General features: G+C 39.8%; 1 protein-coding gene across 1 annotated transcript in view; it reads left to right on the plus strand.

The window, feature by feature from the left end:
- ZDHHC15 (zDHHC palmitoyltransferase 15) overlaps positions 1–21,101 on the plus strand; it is a gene marked incomplete at its 3' end in the record, with an annotated part of 129,325 nt that overhangs the window by 2,204 nt on the left and 106,020 nt on the right. Inside the window, exon 2 of the mRNA XM_082323011.1 lies at positions 8,201–8,272. The remainder of the gene's footprint in view (positions 1–8,200; positions 8,273–21,101) is intronic.

Below are 21,101 nucleotides of genomic sequence, written 5' to 3' on the forward strand. Positions count from 1 at the left end.
GTATTTGATTTGGCATGGAATGCTCTGGCTGGAATTGCTTTGTATTAGAAGTATTCCTCCAAAGAGATATAAACATGTGATTTATTAATCGCTGGTATTTTATTTTAAGAGAGAAATTTCTGTCTTGTCGTCTTCTTGTTCAGCATGTGGACAAGGTTTACATATTGTCACTGTTGAGCTTGGAATTATTATGATTAAATATGGAATTAGCTTAGCCTTGGGTGGATTCTGAAGCTGGACTGATCCAGATGTTAACAGTAACTGGTATCTTAATAGTTGCAAAAATTTGGAAGTCAATCCTGTTCATATGTAGTTAGATTTTGGCTAACTCCTGGAATCCCAATGATCCAGAACAGCGAGAACCAGAGAAAATTCAGTGCCTGGTTTTTTGGTGCTAATTCATCACAGCTTTTATCTGATGCGTGCAGTGAACAGATCTGATCACTGTTACACTTCATGAGGGGAACTGATGCCTAGGCTTTATTTTTAAACATGTAGGCCTATTCTCCACCTGAGTATTTCTCCTTAATATTCAATATGTGGGAAAGAGATACCTCTAAGATTACTAAGGGTTGTTGTTTGTTTGAGATTTTTCTCCTTTCTGGGTCAGTCTGTAAAAGTCAGTTTTGTTCCTCTTATTCCATTATGTTCAAATACTGTGTTATCCAAATATCATGTATCCAGCTAGTCTCAAAGTGTTTGGAAGGAGTTTTTCTAGGATGATTCACTGCATGTAAAAAGAAATATGTATATAGGGAAATTTTAGGTGTCCCTAGCTTTCTACTAGAGTTGCTGATTTCTGGCCCTGGGAGAAGCTGCTATAGGTCTTGCGTATCTTTGGAACAAGATTTGGCTCTGGCTTAACAATGAAAGCTTAAATTTTATGTTCTTAAATCAGAAAGTTTAGGCGTTGGCTTCGTGTAGCCCATAGGCCTGATACCTTAGTGACAGCAAATATTTGCTTCAAGTTCCACCTCATCCTCCTCGTGGCGTGTGAACAGCCCTGGCAGGGCGCGGAGGAGCACTTCTGGAGCAGTGCCGCAAGAGCTCCGTAGCCAGACGTCGTTCTTCTGCTTACGTGGGGACTGACAGCTTGAAAACCAGAAAGATAGTTTCTGAGTGGCACTTCTCAGTTAATCTTCTTTAGGAAACTGAACCAGTGCTCCAAAGCACTAGTTTGAGAATCGCATGGGAAATAACAGATTCTTCTGTGGACCAGCATTTTTTTTGAGTACATCCTGGTGCATTTTACATTAGTTACTATATTTACATTCTCTTGTACTAGTAAAAAAAAATAGGCAGTAAAATATATCTTTACAATTTGTTAAACAATTCCAAATATACAGTGTATGGGCAGATACCTTTTGGTATCTGCTTAGTGCCCAAGACTGCCACAGATCTTGTTTTGATTCAGATTTTCCTGAAGCTCCCAAAGAAGGCGCAAAAGAGGTGAAAGAAAAGCAAGATATTTACATTTACAGAAGTGATAAAGCCACATAATCCTGATGGGAAGTTTTGGAAAAAGTTTGCCTTCAGTTCAGGTGGAATGCGGGGCCATGAACTGAGCTTCACACACTTCCCATTCTTACCCACCATGCATTTCATCCTACATTTTATGCATTTCTTTGGATGGGTACTTAAGTACCATTTTATGAACTGACAGGTAAGATGCATCAAAAACATCCAGCTTTCATTAACGTTCTTTCAATTTTGTGGGTTTTTTCTTTATTTTCTTGCTTTCTTTCCAGCATACCGGTCTTGATGGCAATTTTACAGTAGTTCTCACTAGGTTAAGCTGTGAGTGTGTTACCGAACACTACCAGCACTGGATGGTGCATCCATACAACTTCCATGAGGGCTAACTTCTTTGCATTTACAAAACCTTCCATTTTTTCCTTTCACTCTCTCACTCAACCCTACTCTGAGATAGGAGGTTTTTGATTGAGAAGAAAATGTAAATAGGAAAATAAAAGAACTCTTGTTCAAGGTCAGAACAGTAGTTACGATCAAAAACTCAGGCTTTTCTGAATTCCATTCTTGGGTTACTGTATTGCACTTTGCTGTGCTTTGTTTTACTTGTGCGGTTGAGGCAGCAACATGTGCTGAAAAAGCCTAGTTCTTAATTGATTTCATTCTGAAGTCTTCTGTGGTAACATCCTTTTATGGTCTGAAAGTATTCCCCAACTTGGGATCCACTGACTGTGGAAATAACACTTCTATAATGTGTATTATTATTAAAACCCACGGAGTTAAGATAATGGAAGTGACTTGTAAATGCAATGTTTTTTCTTGCTGGCAGAGGCGTGCTGCAGACTTGGGCCTAAGAAAACTATTGACCTGGATGTTCACTGACCAGCTTTTCTGAGGTTTCAGTACAGGGTCTTTCATGCCATTTTGGGTGTACCTCAACTTCTTGCCAAACCCTTTGGAACAGTTCAAAAGAGCGCTGATTGTGTGCAGTCCTCTGCAGTAGGAGGTGCCAAAAATATAAAGGTCTTTTTTAATATTTTCCACAATGTTGCAGAGCTATTAGTGTAAATTACAAAAAGATTTTTTGATTATCAAGGCAAGCTACAAAAAGGGAAAATGTGGTGTAATCCATATAAATCACTTGACTAAACCATGCACAACAAATCCAGTGTTGGTGAAGCTAAGTTCCTTTATCTTGCACCACAGTTTGCTCTTTACGGTAAACATTTACTTTCCTCATTTGACAGTTGGTGTTTGCCACAGACCCTCTTCACCTTTGTTCGCATCCTTGTGATCTGTAGCTATGCAGCATTCTGCCTTTGTTAGCATTATTAAAAAAAAAAAAAAAAAAAAAAAAAAACCAACCTAAAAATTGAAAAACAATAGGGAAGTTGCCACAGAAACAGTTAAATATTTGACCCTGTTTACTGCCAGCTTAGATAAAAATCAGATTTATTTCCTTGTGAAGAAAAATTCTTCAGCACATTATATGTGCACTGACAGTCATAGGTTTATTGCAGCCCATTGGAATAAGGGATTTCACATGTGTTGCAGTGGAGGGAACGTTTTAACTGTTTGCTTCTGTTTGCCATCTGTTTTCTTAACCAGCTTGGTGCTCGTGTGAATTTCACAGCTGCAGATGGTATTTCCTAGGCCAAAAAGAACACAGGCATCACTGCCTCCTTCCATATGTCCAAATTAGTTACAGCAGAGAGGTGCAAGGTGTTTGCTCCTGCCCTAGGTGCTCTCCATCGTGATAGAGTAGGGCTCAGCCCTCGTCTTCCCTCAAACAGGGGGCTGAATTGAGTGGGCATGGGGTACCTTGCGTGGCAATGGGTTGGGTTACTGCTGTAACATGGGAGCAGGTGAAATGTCTGCTCTTTGTACAACTTACAGAAAACCCTTTGGCTTTTCTTCTGTAAAAAGCTGTTATTACAAATGTGCGCCTGTCTTTCACTGCAATCTGCCAGTTGATTTAGGATCTTCCTAATACAAATACTAATTAAGAACTAAGGGCTTTGTTGTACATGTTCTGTTCGATGGGAATGAGATCAGTTCCTGGGAGTGTTTCTTTGATCCGGTGCTGGTTAAGAGTTGGATGGTCATGTTTCTACTTTGGTGAAGCAGTCCTTCTGCTTACAGGGCTGTACTTTGTTCTCTTTCCCGTGCAGAACACCCTCCAGTGGGGACGGCTGAGAGAAGGAACATATAGTTTGTAGATGTGATCAAGCACTGGTGTGCGGTTTGAATTTTAAGAGCTCTAGTGGCTGCTGTACTGCTGAAGTCCTGAATGCTTGGGAACTGAAGAATTCAGAATACTTGCCAGTTGGAGGCAGGTTTGTCTGGCTTAAAAGACCAACCCCAGGAATGGGGACAGATGATTTGTAAATAAGGACCTGTGCACTGTGCTAATGGAATTTTTGTTGTTGTTCTATTATTCTTTTAATGATCGAATTGAAGGAACTGCCTTCAAATTAAAGGCACTATTTGGTTTATTCGATGTTTTTTATCATAGGATCTTAGGATAAAAGGTGCTATACAAGTACTACTATTCTCATTTGTTTTGTACATGCTTAGCTGTCTGGGGGTTCATTTGTTTGAGATCTGAACTCTCTGGAAATACTATTTCTTGAAGCAGCAGCAGAAATGAAGATGATGTCACTTTGGAAAGCACCACCATCAAAAGAGAGCGTACGTGAGAGTGAAGAGAAGCAGTGGCCTTTGCCCTCGGGGTACCTACGGGTGAATCTGCTGGCTCTCTTGGCCTGCATCTGATTCTTTCCCACTTTGCTGCTTATACCTGGCCGGGATTCTGAGCGGTGATACTGAAAAATGCAGGCAGTGCTTAGTGTGTCAAGCTGCTTGGCAGAGAAAAAGAGAGGGTCAATCTGTGTGTAAAGGGCTCAAGAGAGTTGCTTTTATTTTCCTTTTAGCTAAGTCCTGTGTCCCCATTCATCCTAAGCTTATCTCATAACTTCAAAAGTTACCCACTGCTGCCATATACATAGTTTTCAGTTTTCCTCTCTCTCTTCCTTCATCCCAGGATCAAAACCAACTAATGGTAGCTGCATAGCACTAGTGTGTGTAATTAATAACTATTAAAATATTTTCATTTATAATTGATGAGAAAACATAGCATTTCTATATTCGCATCTAAGCAGGTATAATTTGTTCTGAGCTGTACCTGTAATGCCCTTAGGAAAACCTAAAATAAATTGAGCACTGGTATAGGATAAATGTGTTATCCTTTCAAGAGTTAGATATCTTTCCCATCTGTTCTCAGTTCTTGAATCTTTCCACATGATCCCATGCCATTGGCTGAAGAGCAGAATAAGTTGACTGTTAAAGCTGTATCCTGCACAGTGCTGTCGCTTGACAAACGCCACTACCCTATGACACCAGTTGAAGGATTTTGGCAGTGAATCAATGCAGTGAAATTGATTCTGGTTTTCATGGAGGAAGTCTAGTGTATCAGGTGTGATTGATTAATGACTACAAAGCATCAGGAGGTGAGCCACAGATGCTTCAGAGTTTTGTTTCAGATAAGTGCTCACAAATCTGACAAAAGATGACAGTTCCAGGACTGTCCAGGCCTCTTGGATGCACAAAACTGGGTTACAAGGAGAACATTTTTCATGCGACTTTGGATTCAAAGTATTGTGAGCCTTGCCTGTGATCCCACATAGATACAACCGAGCAAACTTCAGTCTGCAGGTCATGGTCACCAACAGCCACGAATCCAGAGCAGCGTGGATGCATCGTCAGTGGTCTCAGCGAGCAAAGCCTCTGCAACCCTGTTTTCATGAATGATGATACCGACTTGACTAAAGCTAGCTGGTACGGGTAAAGAGGCACTGCAGTCAGAGCTGTATTTATGACTTAAACTTTGATTTAAGAAAATAAGATTGTCAGAACCTTGATCTGGAGTTGCTGTAATCTCCACTGAGGAAGCAACCTTTATATGAAGCTGTATTTGTCATTCTAGCTATGGTATACGTGGGTATTTACAGTCAGGTATTGCTGCGTGCAGGATATGAATATACCATCTATTTCTGGTTTGGCTTGCACATACTATAGCATTGGTGTTAATTGACAATGATTGTTTTTGTTTATGGCTTAGGTAATGCCATTTTAACTGTTCTAAAAATACCGTGCAACAGAATACTGTTTAACATTAGTGTCTCCAGCCTAGCGATGAGGTCTGTATCTGTATGACTCTGATCAGACTCTTTCTGCTTTCTGTGGTGTCAGTGAACTGCTGGATGCAGGTGCAAGTTGGTGTTGAATTTTCCAATTAATTGTCTAGTTCCACAGCCACCTCTCCATCTGGCTCAGCAGGCAGTCGCTGTTCAACAGGGGCCCACGGCACGAATACCGGTGTTTGACAGGCCCAAAGTGAGCTGTATTGGCAGAGCCGAGCTGGAATCGAAGAGTGTTTACAGATCAAGACTGAGTGGATTGACATTGCTGCGTACAGGGAAAATTGCCCTTTCTCTCTCTGTCTGGCATTAACTAGTCCATCATTTTTGTGTGCTAAAGCTGGTAAAGGCCGTGTGGTAGAAGAACAAGGGTTGAGACTGGCAGCCAGGAGTGTTAATGATTGTAATCCTGTTGCACTGACTCACTCGGTGACCTCAGGTTAATCACTCGACCTTCTCTTGCTAGTTAGCTGCAGCTGTGAAAATGGGCAAAAGCAATACTTCATCAGCCTCCAGATGCTGAATCAGAGCTGAATTTTCTGGGGGAAGCAGCTCATATGGAATATTCATTTCTATCATAAGTTAAAAGAAAAATGGGCGAAGGTGGCTAGTTAACTTGTCGGTAGTTTGTTAGGGAGTTGTCTCCATCTGAATGTGATCTTGACATTGCAATGTATACTTACAAAACGTATGCTGAAATTTTAGTTTATTTTGCTAACTGTAATGCTTTGAAAAGCAACACGAGGTTATTTTCATTCAAACTTTCTCCAAAAGGGAAAGTATATAAAACAAAAAGTTATAAAGCACTTCCTTTTGACAGCTACATGTATGTCCCCTATTATAGTGTTTGAACTATAGTAGATCTGTGTATGAAAGATGATGTGTTTTATTTATAGATATTTGAAATCAGTTACTCATGCGTTATGGGGGACAACGAATGCCGAGGGCTTCAGGCCAGTACAAGAATTTTCTGTAGTGCGAACGAAGGCTGCTTTGTTTTGGTTCCGAGGTATTTTTTGAATAACTGTGGTTTGGAAAATCAAGTACGCATTGAGTCCATTGCTGTGTTTCGACTGTGGATTTGATTTTCAGATGAGAGCACATAAATTGGCACGTGGACTCTGGCATTTAAATGATTAAATAGTCCTTTCAGAGAGCTAAGACGCGACGTGAGGACAACTTGAACGTAGGTCTAAAAGTTAAAGTATACATTGGGATGAAGACACGGACTGAAAAAATGGAGTTAAGGTGTAAAATAATCAGCATTCAAAATAAGCTGACCTGAAACCCTGACTATTTGTAATTAAGTTTGGATCCAAATCCAAACGAAACGTTGGACCAGATGATCCTTGAGGTCCCTTCCAACCTGGTATTCCATGACTCTATGATTCAAATTCACCTTTAACGAACATCCTAAAAGCACAGCATATAGTGCGTTTTGGTTTCGCCTTATTGCCGTTTTTGTCTGGATGTGTTTGTGTGTAGACCGTGCATCAGTCTAGAAACATTTCCCCTTCGGAAAGTGGTGTCCCTGAAGCTGTGCATAGCGTTGCATGGTGGTGCGGCTTCTTACAGAGAGATTTTTTTACCTGGTACGTAATACTTGTTAACGGTCACATGATATCCATCCAGTTGGTAAGAGTGCAAGTCAGGGCTATCCCCTCAGGCAGACTACATTTAAACACTCTTCCTTGTGCCAAATTTTCTAAGCGTTTTTCTCTTCTAATGAATGCGTGTGTGTTAGAGCGGAGACCTTTCTAGCCATTCTCTCCCCCCTTCCCCCCAGTTCTGCACCTATTTCAGCGCTGTGAATTACATGGGGGTTTTACTCAAACGTTGCTCTGAAGAGTTTCAGAAAACCTGTCAAAATGATTAAGAGTCTGAAATTCTATATTACGTTAATGTTTTTAAAGCATTTTATTCAACAGACAATATAATATGAAATATAACAAAAAAATCAAATACTGGCTCTTACATAACACTTCTTGAGGGGCTGCTGTCACTTTATTGAAAGCAAATATTTTGAGAAGTGTGTCTAGCTCTGCAATGTGAGGGGAAAAAAATTGAAATAGTCTCTGCTGGTGTCAAATCATTTTTTAATAAACTGAGAACATTTATAGTTTTCAGTCTCCATTAGAAGGTTTTCTTGGGCAGATTTGACTGTAAACTCATGCAGTTTATTTAAAAAGGACTTCAAGACCATCTGGGATTTTGAAGTTTGGGGTTTTAAAATATTTCGTTCCTTACTGCGATGAGCAAGAAACTTCTTTGGAAATGCTTCATGTTGGCTAAGCTGGCAGGGCCATCCAGCTCTTAAAGGGAAACTGATTCATTTAATAATTTTATCCAAGTGGGGAGAAAAACCATAGTACTAGTAAAGTAACAAAAGAAACCCCTGCCTGAATATTGAATGACTTGGGGTAAGATAGGCCAATGAGAAATAAGGTGGACAGTTCTGAATAAAGAATACAAGACATGAACTGAGCTGATTTTCAGAACCTATTTATAACTGATTTTTTTCTTCCCTACAGATTTGCGTTTTTAACCTTTTAATTTGGAGTCAGACAGAGCTAAAGATGTTGAACCCACAGAGAATCACTGTGGTGAGTTCTGTGTTCTTACAACTGTGTGTTTCTTTATGCTTTAACTCATAATCCACCAGAAATGATGACATAGTTCATTTTGTTTGGTTCACTACGGATTGTTACAAATAAATTTGTGCTACGCCTGATGGTTGTTTTATACCCCGCCTTTCTGTGTATCCTGTTCTCTTAATGTGAACCGAATCTCAGCAAATACGGATGGATGGGTTCTTAAGACATTTTGCCCACCAAGTAAGTAGAACCAAACTACACCTGGTTTTCTTCCAGCACTTTCAACTCATCTGTTCTTGAAAGCCCCAGTGATGCCCTTCCAGCCTTCTATCAGCAATTTAGTTAATTAAGCTAGAACTGTTGGATCATTTCTTACATGTCTAATCTGAATATTTTGTGACGAAATTCAGTCCTCTTTCTTCTCACCCTACTCATTGAATACTCATCCTTTTTGCAGCAGCCCAGTGATGTATCTAAAGACAGTTACCTTATCTACCTCCACCCCTGTCTCTAGACAGTGTGATATCATATACTCTTTTTCAGCTTGGTATCTCAAGGGAATTAAGTTTCTGTAAGTTTTTTTGGAAACAAGGAGTTGAATAAAGGAAGGATGTGTGAATCGGTGCTCTTACAAAAAGACACGTATGCAGAATTCAAATGTTACCCATTCTGGGGCATCGTCTTGCCAACGAGCTGGCTCACGATTGCTAGCTGGTCAGCCAGTATAAATGTTGCACATGCTGCCTCTTATCCAGACTGATAGGAAAGCAGCGTGGGTGGGAGCTGGAGAGCTTGGGAGACGTGAGTGGGGGAAGGAAGGAAAGGGGATGCTGAAACAAGGATTATCTTGGAGAAAATAAATGCTGAGATTATTGTGGTGGAGGGAATAGGACTAAAGGAGAACAGAATTTTTTAGTTTCAACGTTCGCTGAACTGTTGATGTTAAGACTTGTTTTGAGCAGGCGTGGGAGTCTGGTACGCATCCTAGGACCCAAAATCCCTGAACTTTCCTTAAGGTCATTTTGTAGTCTGAGCCAGTCTAATTATTTTGTAATGGGATGTAAATTATTTGGAGAACATATTGGACTGAGCACTCGGACTCACAAGTTTTGTTCCATGTTCTACTGCTGGAATCAGAAGAAAGAGATCTTTGTATCAGGATTTTCATTATTAAAGTGGTGGTAATTATCTGTATTTTGAAATACATGAGTGAGGAACACTATATACATACTGAGTTATCAGTCTATATCTTTTCTCAGGGGAGGGAAAAATGTTGAATATCCTACAGAAGCATTATATAAAGAAAAAATCAGTGCAATTTGCCTAACAAAAAAAAAATACCACATCTCTACAACTGAGATCTTGGTACCTTGCTCTTACATGAGATAACATGCCAATCTAAGCATTTCAGCAAGTATATGATTTATACTTGGGGTTTTTTGTGCTGGAAAAGTATGGTGATCTGTACAGGAAAAAAAATCACACTTGTCATATGAACTTATTTCAGCACAACAGTCAGTCAAGAGAAACATTAGAGAAGCGTGTGTATGAAGGGGAGACTCACTGCCAGGATTTACTTACAGTGATTTTGTTCGTCTGTGATTTCCATTGCACTTTCTGTTTTGATAGAATTTCCTCGTAAACGAGACTCAGCTCCAGTTTGGGCTTAGCTAGCATTATTTAGCATGCAGGTTGCCAGGATGTCAAGAGCCGTGAGTACAGTCGTGCTGTTATGACATTGCTGCCTGTACTGTCTTTTGATGGTCCCTTTCAAAGTTCTCATCGAATCCATTGCAATCTCTCCGCCCTTTGTGCATCAGGGATAACAGGAGTTGTTGATTTTTTACACTAAATCCATGTGAGAAGGCTTGATACACAGACATGATTCTTCTTTCCTCAGTCAAAAGCACTGCTGGCTTTTATCTCGGTTTTTTTATTTCATGATTTTATGGCTTCTGAAGGAGCTGTTCTGAAACACACTGAAATAAAGGTTAACATCATTGGAAACGTACAATTTGCTTGAGATGCTTCTTGAGAATCTGTAGTTGGCACTTTTCTGGATTGACCAGGTTGGACGCAAGGAGTTTTAATTGGAAGAATGTTCATGAGTTCTTAAAAGCTGGGGGAAATACAGTGACAGCTGAAAAAAACAAATGTGGCATTTCTGAGTTGTGCGTAGACAGTCTTCAAAGTGATGTTTCAACAAAAACTTCTGAAAAGATTATTTTTTTTTTCCCCCCAATAAAGCAGTCTACACGACTCTGTGGAAATAATGACACATAGGTTTTGTGCCAGAGTAGATTGATAGTGGAAGGGTTAAAGGTTGCCTGTTAAATAGCAGATGTACCTACTGGAAATAGTTCCGTGAGGAGATCGGCAGTCAGGAATCAGAAGCTCAAAAAGTATTTTCTTCCAAGGTAAAAGTTCTTCACAAATGGTTGTGTAAGAACCCCCAGCGCAGCTGAACAGCATGTAACAAGAAGTACTCACTTTGTTTTAGGGCAGCTTTTTCCACCAGTGAATTTAAGTATTTATAAGTAGGTAATGAAACTTCCAAAATTTCTTTCACGTTTTTCACAGGCAAGGAAAGAATGTGCAAAATGTGTTTCTAAATTATTTCGGTAAACAATCCCAAGAAACCTAACCACGGCAAACAGTTACATGGCTGAGGTCAGGAACTAGGCTTCGTTGTTCTCAGTTTTCCATTTAAGCCACTAAGCCGTACTCCTGAAGAAAGCTAACAAGTAGTATGTTAGAATTCTGTATTCTGGATTATAGGAAGCACAGTGTGAGTCCATTTATGATATAGGCAAGAGCAACAGATGAACCAAGCAAATTAAATTACCTGGAATTTTGCCAGAAGAGGGAAAAATTTTCTGTGAATTTTTGGAGAGCTCTGGCCCTATTTGGAAAAGGCAGATATGCACATGTAAGAGAGCAACTATGTGGTTAATAGTTTCCTGCCCTAGAGCTTCCCGATTTAATCTGGGAATCTGCATGATTAGACATCTTTCAAGTTATTTTAACTGAGAGGGGTATTGAAATGTCGATCCTGCTTTGTGCTCACTGAGGGTGAGGTGGTTGGTCAGAGCACGGAGATGACACGGACTGCACAACCCACGGTGTGCTCACGCAATGATTCAGGAGCTTGTGATCTATTGGAAAGCAAGCACTGGAAAGACTGAGAGTCCTGGGTATAAATATCAGCTGTTACGCTGAGAACTTCTGCGGTTCACTGTTAATCATTCACACACTTGCTCTCTGGTCCCATTCCTGTTTCTTTTTCCCTCATCCATCAGTTAGGACAGACTGGATGCTGGGGTAGATAGGCTTTTGGTCTGAACTGTTAAAGCAATCCCCCCCCCTTAGTCCTGCACTTTCTGTATGTATGTACTTGCCAACCAATTTGTCATGGCTGTTAAACACTAATTAGACAGCATTATTGTGTTTTGAATGTGAAAAAGTATCTACAGTGCTAGAAAATAATTCTTAGGAGATTTTGACCCTCAGGTGGCACAATGTTCCCTTCACATACATGCATTCCCTCCAGTTGAAGTTCAGTCTGCAAATCCTATGGCTTCACTGAAATAAATAAATAAAATTTATAAATAAAAAACTGTGGTCTTCATACTACAAGCTCTGAACATCAGGTTTCCTTTGAAATTGAAATTCCATCAGTGTGTCCTGCAGCATCTGCAGGTGGCCTGTGGAAGTAAGTTTTGTTGAAAATAAGTTGTATTTTGAATACAAAACTGAAATAGAAGACTATTTTTATATGGCCGTTCTGGAAGTTGATATCTTTTTTCTTGAAAGTGGTTATTAATAACAATAAAAATCTGAGGCTTTCAGTCTCATAAGAACGTTGCTCATTAAGAGCAATGTTAAGGTGTTTCTGTGCCTTGCAGTAAATGGAAGGGCATTGCGTAATTCGAGTGTGGGGACTGAGGGAATGCACAAAACTAAATTCAGCTAAATTCTGACATAAAATGTCTGAGAAAATGTATCAGAGGATCAAAGTGATGCTGTAAAAGCATGACTTTTGGAACTCTACTAGTCTTTAATTTCTTGCCCGGGTATTTTGACACACCAGGTACCAATTCCAGGACCTGATTTTAGTGGTTGCTCAAGAAAAAGGCTTGATTCTTACTTTGACTCTGCAGCTGTGTAATTTCACTAACTTCACCACAACTTGCTACTGGTTAGTAGTTATTTCTGATCGCAGTTATTTCTAGATCTGAACGGGAAATGGTAGACTAGTGGAAGCTGAAGGGGCAAGGTGGCAATTGTGATGTGACCTCTCCTGTCGAACAATCTTATTTATTGAGTTTGAAAAAGGCAACAGTGTTCCATTCCCCCGAAATGATAAACTTGTAATGTGACACAAAAAAGATAGCGACTGTGCTTTCCTGTTCCTCACTGTGGGGAACAAAATGAAGCTCAAGCCCTTAAGTCTTAGTGTTAACAGTCTGATCCCCAAAAAGGGAAAAACAAGCTGCGTCTTAAGTATGATGCATCTTTCCAGCAATTCACATTTTTCTTCTACTTTTCCATTAATAAATGTCTGCTCCACTGTGAGGCTTTTCTCTGAACATTTGGAAATATTTTAATGCCCTTAAAATTGCAGATTTCTATTAACAGGTTGTGCTTTCCTCATGCTTTGGTATCCTTGCACCTGTTTTGCCTTTGGCACTAGGCAGTGGATAATGAGGTTACCTAATGTGTTGACTGTTGGCTCCAAGCTCTTTAATAGTCCAGCAGGATGCCTTTCCTGCACTTGTCTGGGTTTTTGCGTTTTTTTTTTTTGGTGGGCACAGGGGAGAGATGATGTGTAAGGAGCCCTACCTTCTATAAGCCTTGGTGTTACTATGTTTGGTATTGTTTTGAGCTGAGTTTTTGCTATATCATGAATTGAAGGAGAGACGCGTCTGCTTTCAGTAGGACAAAGTGCTTGTCTTGGCTTTGACGTGGCACAGGATTTTTTTGTGGGAGTTGAGGTGCTCCAGGTCTCATCATTTTTCCTACCCATGGAAAACCATGCTCTTGGAGACAGCTCAGCTCCCTGATGGAAGTGGTCACAGCTGCTTCTATGGCAGCTGATGAAAGCGGCTGCAGAATGACATACAACCTTCTTAGCGGGAAGGAAGAATGCAAACTCTCTACCTTGTTTCTACGCAGCTTTACTAAACACAGTAATGGCCACTTATTTTTAAAACACCTTTTTACTGAGAGATCTCATCTTACAGTTGTTGATTAATTTGTCTAGTGACTTTTTTTTATTATTATCATTTTTATTTTTCACACACTCGTTACACTTTTGAAGTCCTATAGTCAGACTTTCTTAAGTGTTGCACCTGCCGTACAGAAGGAGGTGTATGAAAAGACCTGCAGACCAAACCTTGTTATTTTAAAGTTCTTTCTCTTGTTCCCACAAACTTGACAGCAGTTTAAATGACCACCTGTCATGGTGATCAGATGGTCTCAGTCTATTTGCTTCTGGTCGCCTGTCCTATATCGATATGTTGTGTCTTACGTTGTCAGGACAAAGGGAGAACCTGCTTTTGGTTTGTATACCTGGCACCACAACGTCCTCTAGAATTTACTGTCTTGCCTGATACACGTTTGAAGCCAGATCTGTCTGTGATGTACCTCGTTGCCATCGGTGGAGTAACTGTAGTGTGAATTTGGGCTCGTTGGCTGTATCCTGCCCACTGCAGGGAGACTGACTTCGGTACAAGCTTTTTGTGAATGTTCCACTAAGGATACAAGTTAGGGTCATTCTATTAAATCCCAGCGTGATGGATTCATAAAGCACTTCAGTCAAACAGCAGAAATAGTCACATCTAACTTGCAGTGCTCACTAAGTGAAATTCAGCTTTTGTTTTCGTCAGTGTTGATAAATTTGGTGCAAATTTGATGGGAGAAAAAAAAAAAAAGCCAGTATGTATATACAGAGGGATATATTCTTAATTCCTTAGTACCAAATAGGCATGATTTGGTAAAGTCTATGAAAATATTGGTTTAGTGCTTAGCAGTACAGTCATCAAAACCACAAATGGCACATTAAGAATTGTGGCGAAAGGAATCGGAACAAAGCATGAAAGCAACACAATCTATTACGTAAATCCCAGTTACACTCGTATCTCTATCAGATTCTAGTTTCCTCTGACTTGGGATGTAACAGAACTAGAAAATCTTTAAAAAGGCCAAGGATAATGAGAGGTGCGGAATGGAGGAGAGCTGGAGAAGCCTCAGACTGTCCGGACTGGGACGGATGGTTGGAGGGAGCGCAGGGAGGAGCGTGTTACAGGCAAGCAGGAAAGGATTATTCCCTGGGGTTTTTTCACGGTACAAGGGTTAGGGGAAATGCAATAAAATTAATAGGTAAGGTGTTAAGATAAACAAAAATAAGTGCTTTTCAGACAATTTATTTGAAAACTTCCTAAAATGAGACAATGAAGATGTTTTTTTTTTCCAACAGCCCAAGTAAAAGCAATGGAATAAATGAGGTGTTTCTGATTAATGTACCTATAAAATGTGTAGCAGAGTGTGTGTGTGTGTGTGTGTGTGTGTCCAGGTTGTCTTTACCATATGTGCTAGTGCGAATTCAAGTCAAGATTTCCCTTTTTTTGAAGGTATGGGTATGCAGCAGTCTCTGCTAGGTGGCATGAAAACGTTTAGGAGAAAACAAACAACAGAAGAGAGAAGACTGTACGTATAGAAAGACAGGAAGATCTTTCTTTAGAATGGGGGGCGTGGGGTGTGTGTCCTTCCTGTTGAAGTTCAGAAAGTTCCCGTTGAAGAATCAGAAAATTTTTTGACAAGTTATCTCAAAGGATCAATTTTTAGACTTAGGGTCATAGCAGCTTAACTTCTTGAACTTCATTTCACACTTCAACAGCACAACTGGAAGCAGAATTGGGCTTTATCTGTATTTCATAATAGGAGGATATTCCTATTTTTCAAACAAGAAGGCAATTTTTTTTTTTTAGAGGTTCTGCAAGTTACATGAAAAAGCTTGGAAAGAAATCAAGTCTACGTAAGGTTTTGCAATTGTTCTTCAATGGTTCTGAATTTCTCTTGCCCAGTGCATCATTCACACCCCTGATTTTTCCAGGCAAGATTTGGACTTATGATTTTGTACCACCCTATAGCAAAACATTACTGTAGTTCTTAGAATTTGGTGAAAAATGTAGGGAAAATTAAATCCATATGCTACCCCCTGAGGCAGACCTATATCCCCCCAGTTACCCTAAGCTCCTGAATTTCATAAACCACTTTTTTTCTTGTTAAAATTAATACCACATTTAAGTTAGATAAGGTCACGTGTTATTTAGTCCTCAGTGAAGATGTCAGAATTGAAATGATTTAGAGTGGAAATAGAATTGTAGCGAGAGAATTACTGCTTGTTATTGCAGAGTGGTGAGATGAGGCAGTTGATTATATGGAGACGTAATATGGCGAGATACATATGTATGGAGAGAGAACCCAGAGCTCTTTGATGCTTTATTCTGGATGGGCTCCCTCATTTTTGAGGCTTTCAGTTTTTTCTAATACTTTTTTTATTATCATTTCACTGAGAAAAGAGTGTCACTGTCTAGAACGAGCGAGTTTGGCATCCATGAGGAGTGCTTGGTGGATACTATGATCTAAGCTTCAGCAGGATTCCTGCCCGCCCTGCCAGCTTGACCTGGAAAGGCCATCTTTAGAGTTAGAAGAGGATTCATGCAAAGGCTTTTTTACTGATGTTATGTATAATTACAACCATAGGTGGTTCTGTTATTAGACGAGCAGAGTGGGAGCATGGATTCCTGCTCCTTTTAATCACATAGTTAAAAAAGACTCCTTTCTCAGATTGTTGTATCTTGGATATGGATGCTTTGTCTAGGTAAAAATGAGCTTTGGGGTTGTTTTTTTTTTTTAAACCTTTGTCCAGGATTCCTGGACATTCAGAGCTCCGTCCAGGTTGCTGGATGTCTGGGAGTCCTGGATGTGCTCCCTGTGTGGACAGATCATCTCTGCAGCCTATGTACGGTGAGCCCAGCACTCCTGGGAGGTATCGGCCCTATTCCATGTGGGCTAAAAGGAAAATATGCGCTCGTCTAGTAAGGTTGATGCATCTTGGAGCTCGGATCTTGCTGCACATGTGTGCACTTTGCCTTCAGGGGGCGGCGGGGGGGAGAAGCTATCTTAACACACAAAAAGCACCAGTAAGAATGTCATCGGCTTGGGAGCTGGAATCGCTTTTATGTCTGACTCACTGAATTTCGACAACGCGTTTCAGTCTCCCGTGGTTTTTTCCTTCATATCTGTAGTCTGTTTACAATATGGGATCTGTAGAGAAGGTCTGTTCCTTAGTCCAGACACAATGCCTAGCACAAGGAGGGAGGGAGTAGAGAGAAAGTCTTGATCTCAGTTTGGCCCTCTGGGAAATTTTGTACTGTAAATAGAAGTAGTAAAAACTATCAGGTGATGACACTTTTTGGGCTGAATTTTTTTGAACTGGAGACCTAAAGGTGAAATCATCTGTATTGCATTACCCACCGCTGTGCTGTCCAGACACTCTTAACTTTCCATGCATTGACAGATTACTACTTGAGTAGCACACTCCGTATTGCGGAAAGACTGCTGCTTTGCCCACAAACAAAGCTGAACGCGTTGCTTTGGAAAGCCGTTGTTGGGACACTCTTTTCATGAGCTGCCACTAATCCTGAAGGATTTCTTAGGCGTTTATTTTGTTCAAAAGGAAAAATTCATTCCTTAGTTTGAATGCTGTTGCATTTGTTACTGTGTTTAATTACCAAGAAACAGTAAGAAATTGGAGTAGTGTTTTTCACAGATACAATATTGAGAGCACAAATAATTACAGTCCTGTGTAGCTGACAGCTGTTCAGAGTCAGCCTAATGCTTATCTTTGAGAATTGCCGAGGTTGTTTCTTCTCATTATTCCTTTTCTTTTTCCTACTGCGTGTTCTCACGTTTCCTTCATTCCATCTATCATCCGTTTCGCTGCTTCTTGTGCCATCTCCCGTTCTTGTCTTCCTGTCCCTTTCTTGACAAACCTTGTATGTACAGAATAGCTTCTGTTTTGATGCGTGAACCTTTGCTAGGTAGTCCCTAGGTGGTACATGAGCGTACGTGGTTGTGCTAACACGCTTTGGCCAGGAGCTACATTGTCTTCTACCGGTAACACCTCATTGGCAGTAGAGGCCATAGCTCTTCATGTTCATTTAAATCTCGGGTAAGATGAAGCCCCCTTCTCTAGAACAACACTGTTTTCAGCTGACTTCTGTTGGTCGGGCAGCCGCAGTGCTTTAAAACTGCTGCTACATCTCATCTGTTTGTTTAAACAAATTGAAGCAGCTGTGCTGAGCCTACTTCGCTTACACTACGTACAGGCTCAGCATTCACTTGATGATCATTCCAACACCACTAGGTCTACGAATTTTTATTCAGACACACAGCTATTTTGATTGTTTAATTGTTTCCAGATACATTGCTACAGTTAGAGGACACTATCCATTTACTATCTGCTTACAATAATAATAATAATAACAACAACATACACTTTAAAAGTTTGGGAGTTCAGGTTTGCTTACGGGTAGAATGGCCAGTGAGCTCTCCCGTTTAGCTTCTGAAACATTTTACTCGTTATACAGTTAGGAGTTCAAGTGACGCTTCCTGTGATGATTTTTGAGTGATTTTGATGATTTTTTTTTTTTTCACTGAAGAGCATAACCAAATGAAAACTTAGAGTAATATTCTGAGGTTTTTTCCACATACATAGACTAAATATTTTATGATTAATTATCTTTTTCAGATAATGATCCTCTAACATAAAGTCTAGACTTTACTGATGGAAATATGGTGCAAAGAAAGAATTTTGAAGGTGATCCCTTAGTTTCTCTTCCCAGATTGAGCTATCTTTTGAGTTCTAATAATCACATGCACAGGGCCATTGCTTCTGATAAAGTGGAATTTTGATTGAAAAAGTCTGACCCACAGAAGGCTGTCAGTTAACTACACCTGTGCGATGCCAGGAGTATAGCCAAGTTCTCTTTCCCGTAATTTCTAAATAACTGCGAAACATATAAATTCCTAGCCTTGACCTTTTTGTGCATTCCATACAATTTTGGCATAGGAACACAGTTGCCTCAAGCCCAGACTTGGGTTGCAGCGTAACAGATCGTGGGCAGGAGAACGATGCAAATGCTCTGTGCACTTGCGCGTTTATATCCATTTCTTCAGGGACCATAAAGCAGGATTTTGTATGTTTTAATATACAACTTAACTTTTTCCCGTAAGCATGTAATTTCAAGGCCATTTGTCTCAGATGGTTATTCATGTCTCCCAACATGTGTAGTTGGATTGCATCTTGTTAACATTGGCCCTCTCATTTAAAGTCTGGAACTGCTACACGTAAGGCTTGAACAGCGGCAGAGTATGCAGCATATAACAGAGACATATGGAACCTTATTCCTGCATCCTGTTTCTTAGCAATTAAGAGAGATTTTTTTAGCTCATAAAACTTGGAAATGAAGATAGTTGAACCTGCACATTATCTAAACAGAAATTAAGTTCTTTCAGCTGAATGGAATTATACCAGTTAAAGACAATTCCAACAATATATGATCAATTAAGATTTTAAAATGGTGACTCAAAATGTTTGGCTGGATAAGATGCTAATTCTTGAATTGCTTACATTTCAGAGGCCAAACCCTTTGAAATTCAATTATTGAAGAGTAGGTTGGAGCAAGGTGTTTGGGGTCGTCTTTTCCTTTTCCTTTGAAGGGTGTACCAGAGGTATTTATGAAAATGTGCTGCAACAGCGATTGGGATAAATTGTTAAATTTTGCCATAAAGAATGCAACTTAAAACTTTGACTCTTTTTAAAAAGAATTAAGTGGTGAGGTGGATTTGCTATATCTTAATCTACTTCCCAGCACAGTAAGGAGAACTGGTTGCTGAACTATGAACAAAATTGCTACCTGTATATCTGCATCTGCAAGGATTTCCTTGGTTGCTGAACAAAGCAAAAGCTCTGTTGTAGCACTTTTCTGTGCCGATCCCTGTGGTAGTCCTGCTGCACTCCCGGTAGGGATGTTCTCTATAGTGTGGTAATGAGCTGATGGCAAAATTACCATGGTCAATGATGAGATGAGAAGAGAGCGTTGACTCTGAGAATCATTTTGGAAGTGATTTAGGATGGAAAAGTTGGAAATCTCTTTAGTAAGGATATGCCTTTATAAGCAATAGATCCCTGTAGTAGATTCTTAGGTAGCTTTATGTCTCTAATACAGTCAAGACATGGCTTTTTTTACTTAACTTGGGATTGTATGAAACAGGTGAAAAGAATGAGTATGTCTCCTGTGACTAGAGGAAAACTTGACTGCAATTCTTGATCAGATTTCTGACAGGCAAGCTGAAGCTGTAAATAAAGATCTGTTATTTTGAATAACCTCAAACACAATGGTTCTTGGCTAAACAACATCTGATTCCACTTCTTCTAAGCAGTGTTTGCTTCATTGAAGTAGCCTTAAAAAGAGCAGCCCAGCAAATCCTTAGTCCAGCAGGTGTGTCATCGGAAGTTAACAGGTAAAACTACAGTTGGCTCTGCATCTGTGATGTATTTGCATCATAAACATTCTCTACCTGAAGTGAGAGGCAAATAGATTTGGGCCATCCTGATGACAAACTTCAGTGACATTCTCTAAGTTTATATTGAGTTTGGGTGGAAAGTACAGGTTAAAATGAAGTGACACGAACAGGAACCTGTTATGGTCAAAGAAACAGCATGAGAACGTGGTGTTGTTTTGTTTGGGTTGGTTGGTTTGTTTGTTTTGTGTTTTTTTTTTTTTTTTTGTTTAAAGTGTAATTGAAGCTGCCTGATACTAGTCAGAATAGGAAATTTCCAGTTCCAAAGCCTGAAACAAAATATGTAGGAAAAAAACTCATGGACGTCAATGCACTTACCTAAGTTTTGGTAATCTCTTCACATGGCAGCAGTACAGATGCACCCTTCGCTGCTCTCCACAGACAACTGTGCATTGAAGTGCACGGGTTCGCTGTACAGTTCTGCAGTATCATCTTGTGATGAAAAAAGCTGCATAGACAAATAAGAGGACCAGTTATTTAAGTCTTTGTGGGGGAGAAAAACTAGTTTGATATTTTGATAACTCATATTGTGGTTAATAAGTGATACCTGTTTAATGTCAACGGAACAGATTAACTTCTTCACTGGCTAAGAAGAAAACATTGCTGGCTTTCATTTGTGTCCTGAGAACCAAGTAAGAGATGCTGTTGCTTTATGCTGATCGGTGAAGAGGGAAGTGAATACTTGTGTGTGGTAATCAGGGCTTAACTATCTTTAAAGTTTATGTGAACACAGATGTTCTTCAATTGAACTACAAGATCTTTTTAAGAAAAACAAAAAAGACTGTGCAGGTTAAAAGGAGACAGGGAAGCAGCTTTGAAGGTAAAAATATTCTGTTTAATGTCCTGCCTGTACTCACTGCATCTGTCTGTTTCTCTCCAGGGCTTCACACCTACACAGTGTAGGTATGTAGGAACGTTGGGCTTATTGTGCCATGCTCAATTACAAAAATCAATTAAGTCTTATGTAATCTATTTGGACAGTGTGTGCATAGCACAAACCACATCTTGGGTCTTTTGCAAGTTGATCAGGTTAGCGTTTTGTTCTCTATTTCTTTTAAATATTTTTCTTTGGAGTAGGTTGGTACTTGCTGTCGTTGAACTATAGTCTTGGTTTTGTTGTCTTAGTTCTGGACTAATGTTAGTTTTAAGTTTTTCATGTGTTTTTAAATGCCGTAGGTGCTTTGGT

Source organism: Platalea leucorodia (assembly GCF_965183815.1).
Source record: "Platalea leucorodia genome assembly, chromosome: 10".
Taxonomy (NCBI): Eukaryota; Metazoa; Chordata; class Aves; order Pelecaniformes; family Threskiornithidae; genus Platalea; species Platalea leucorodia.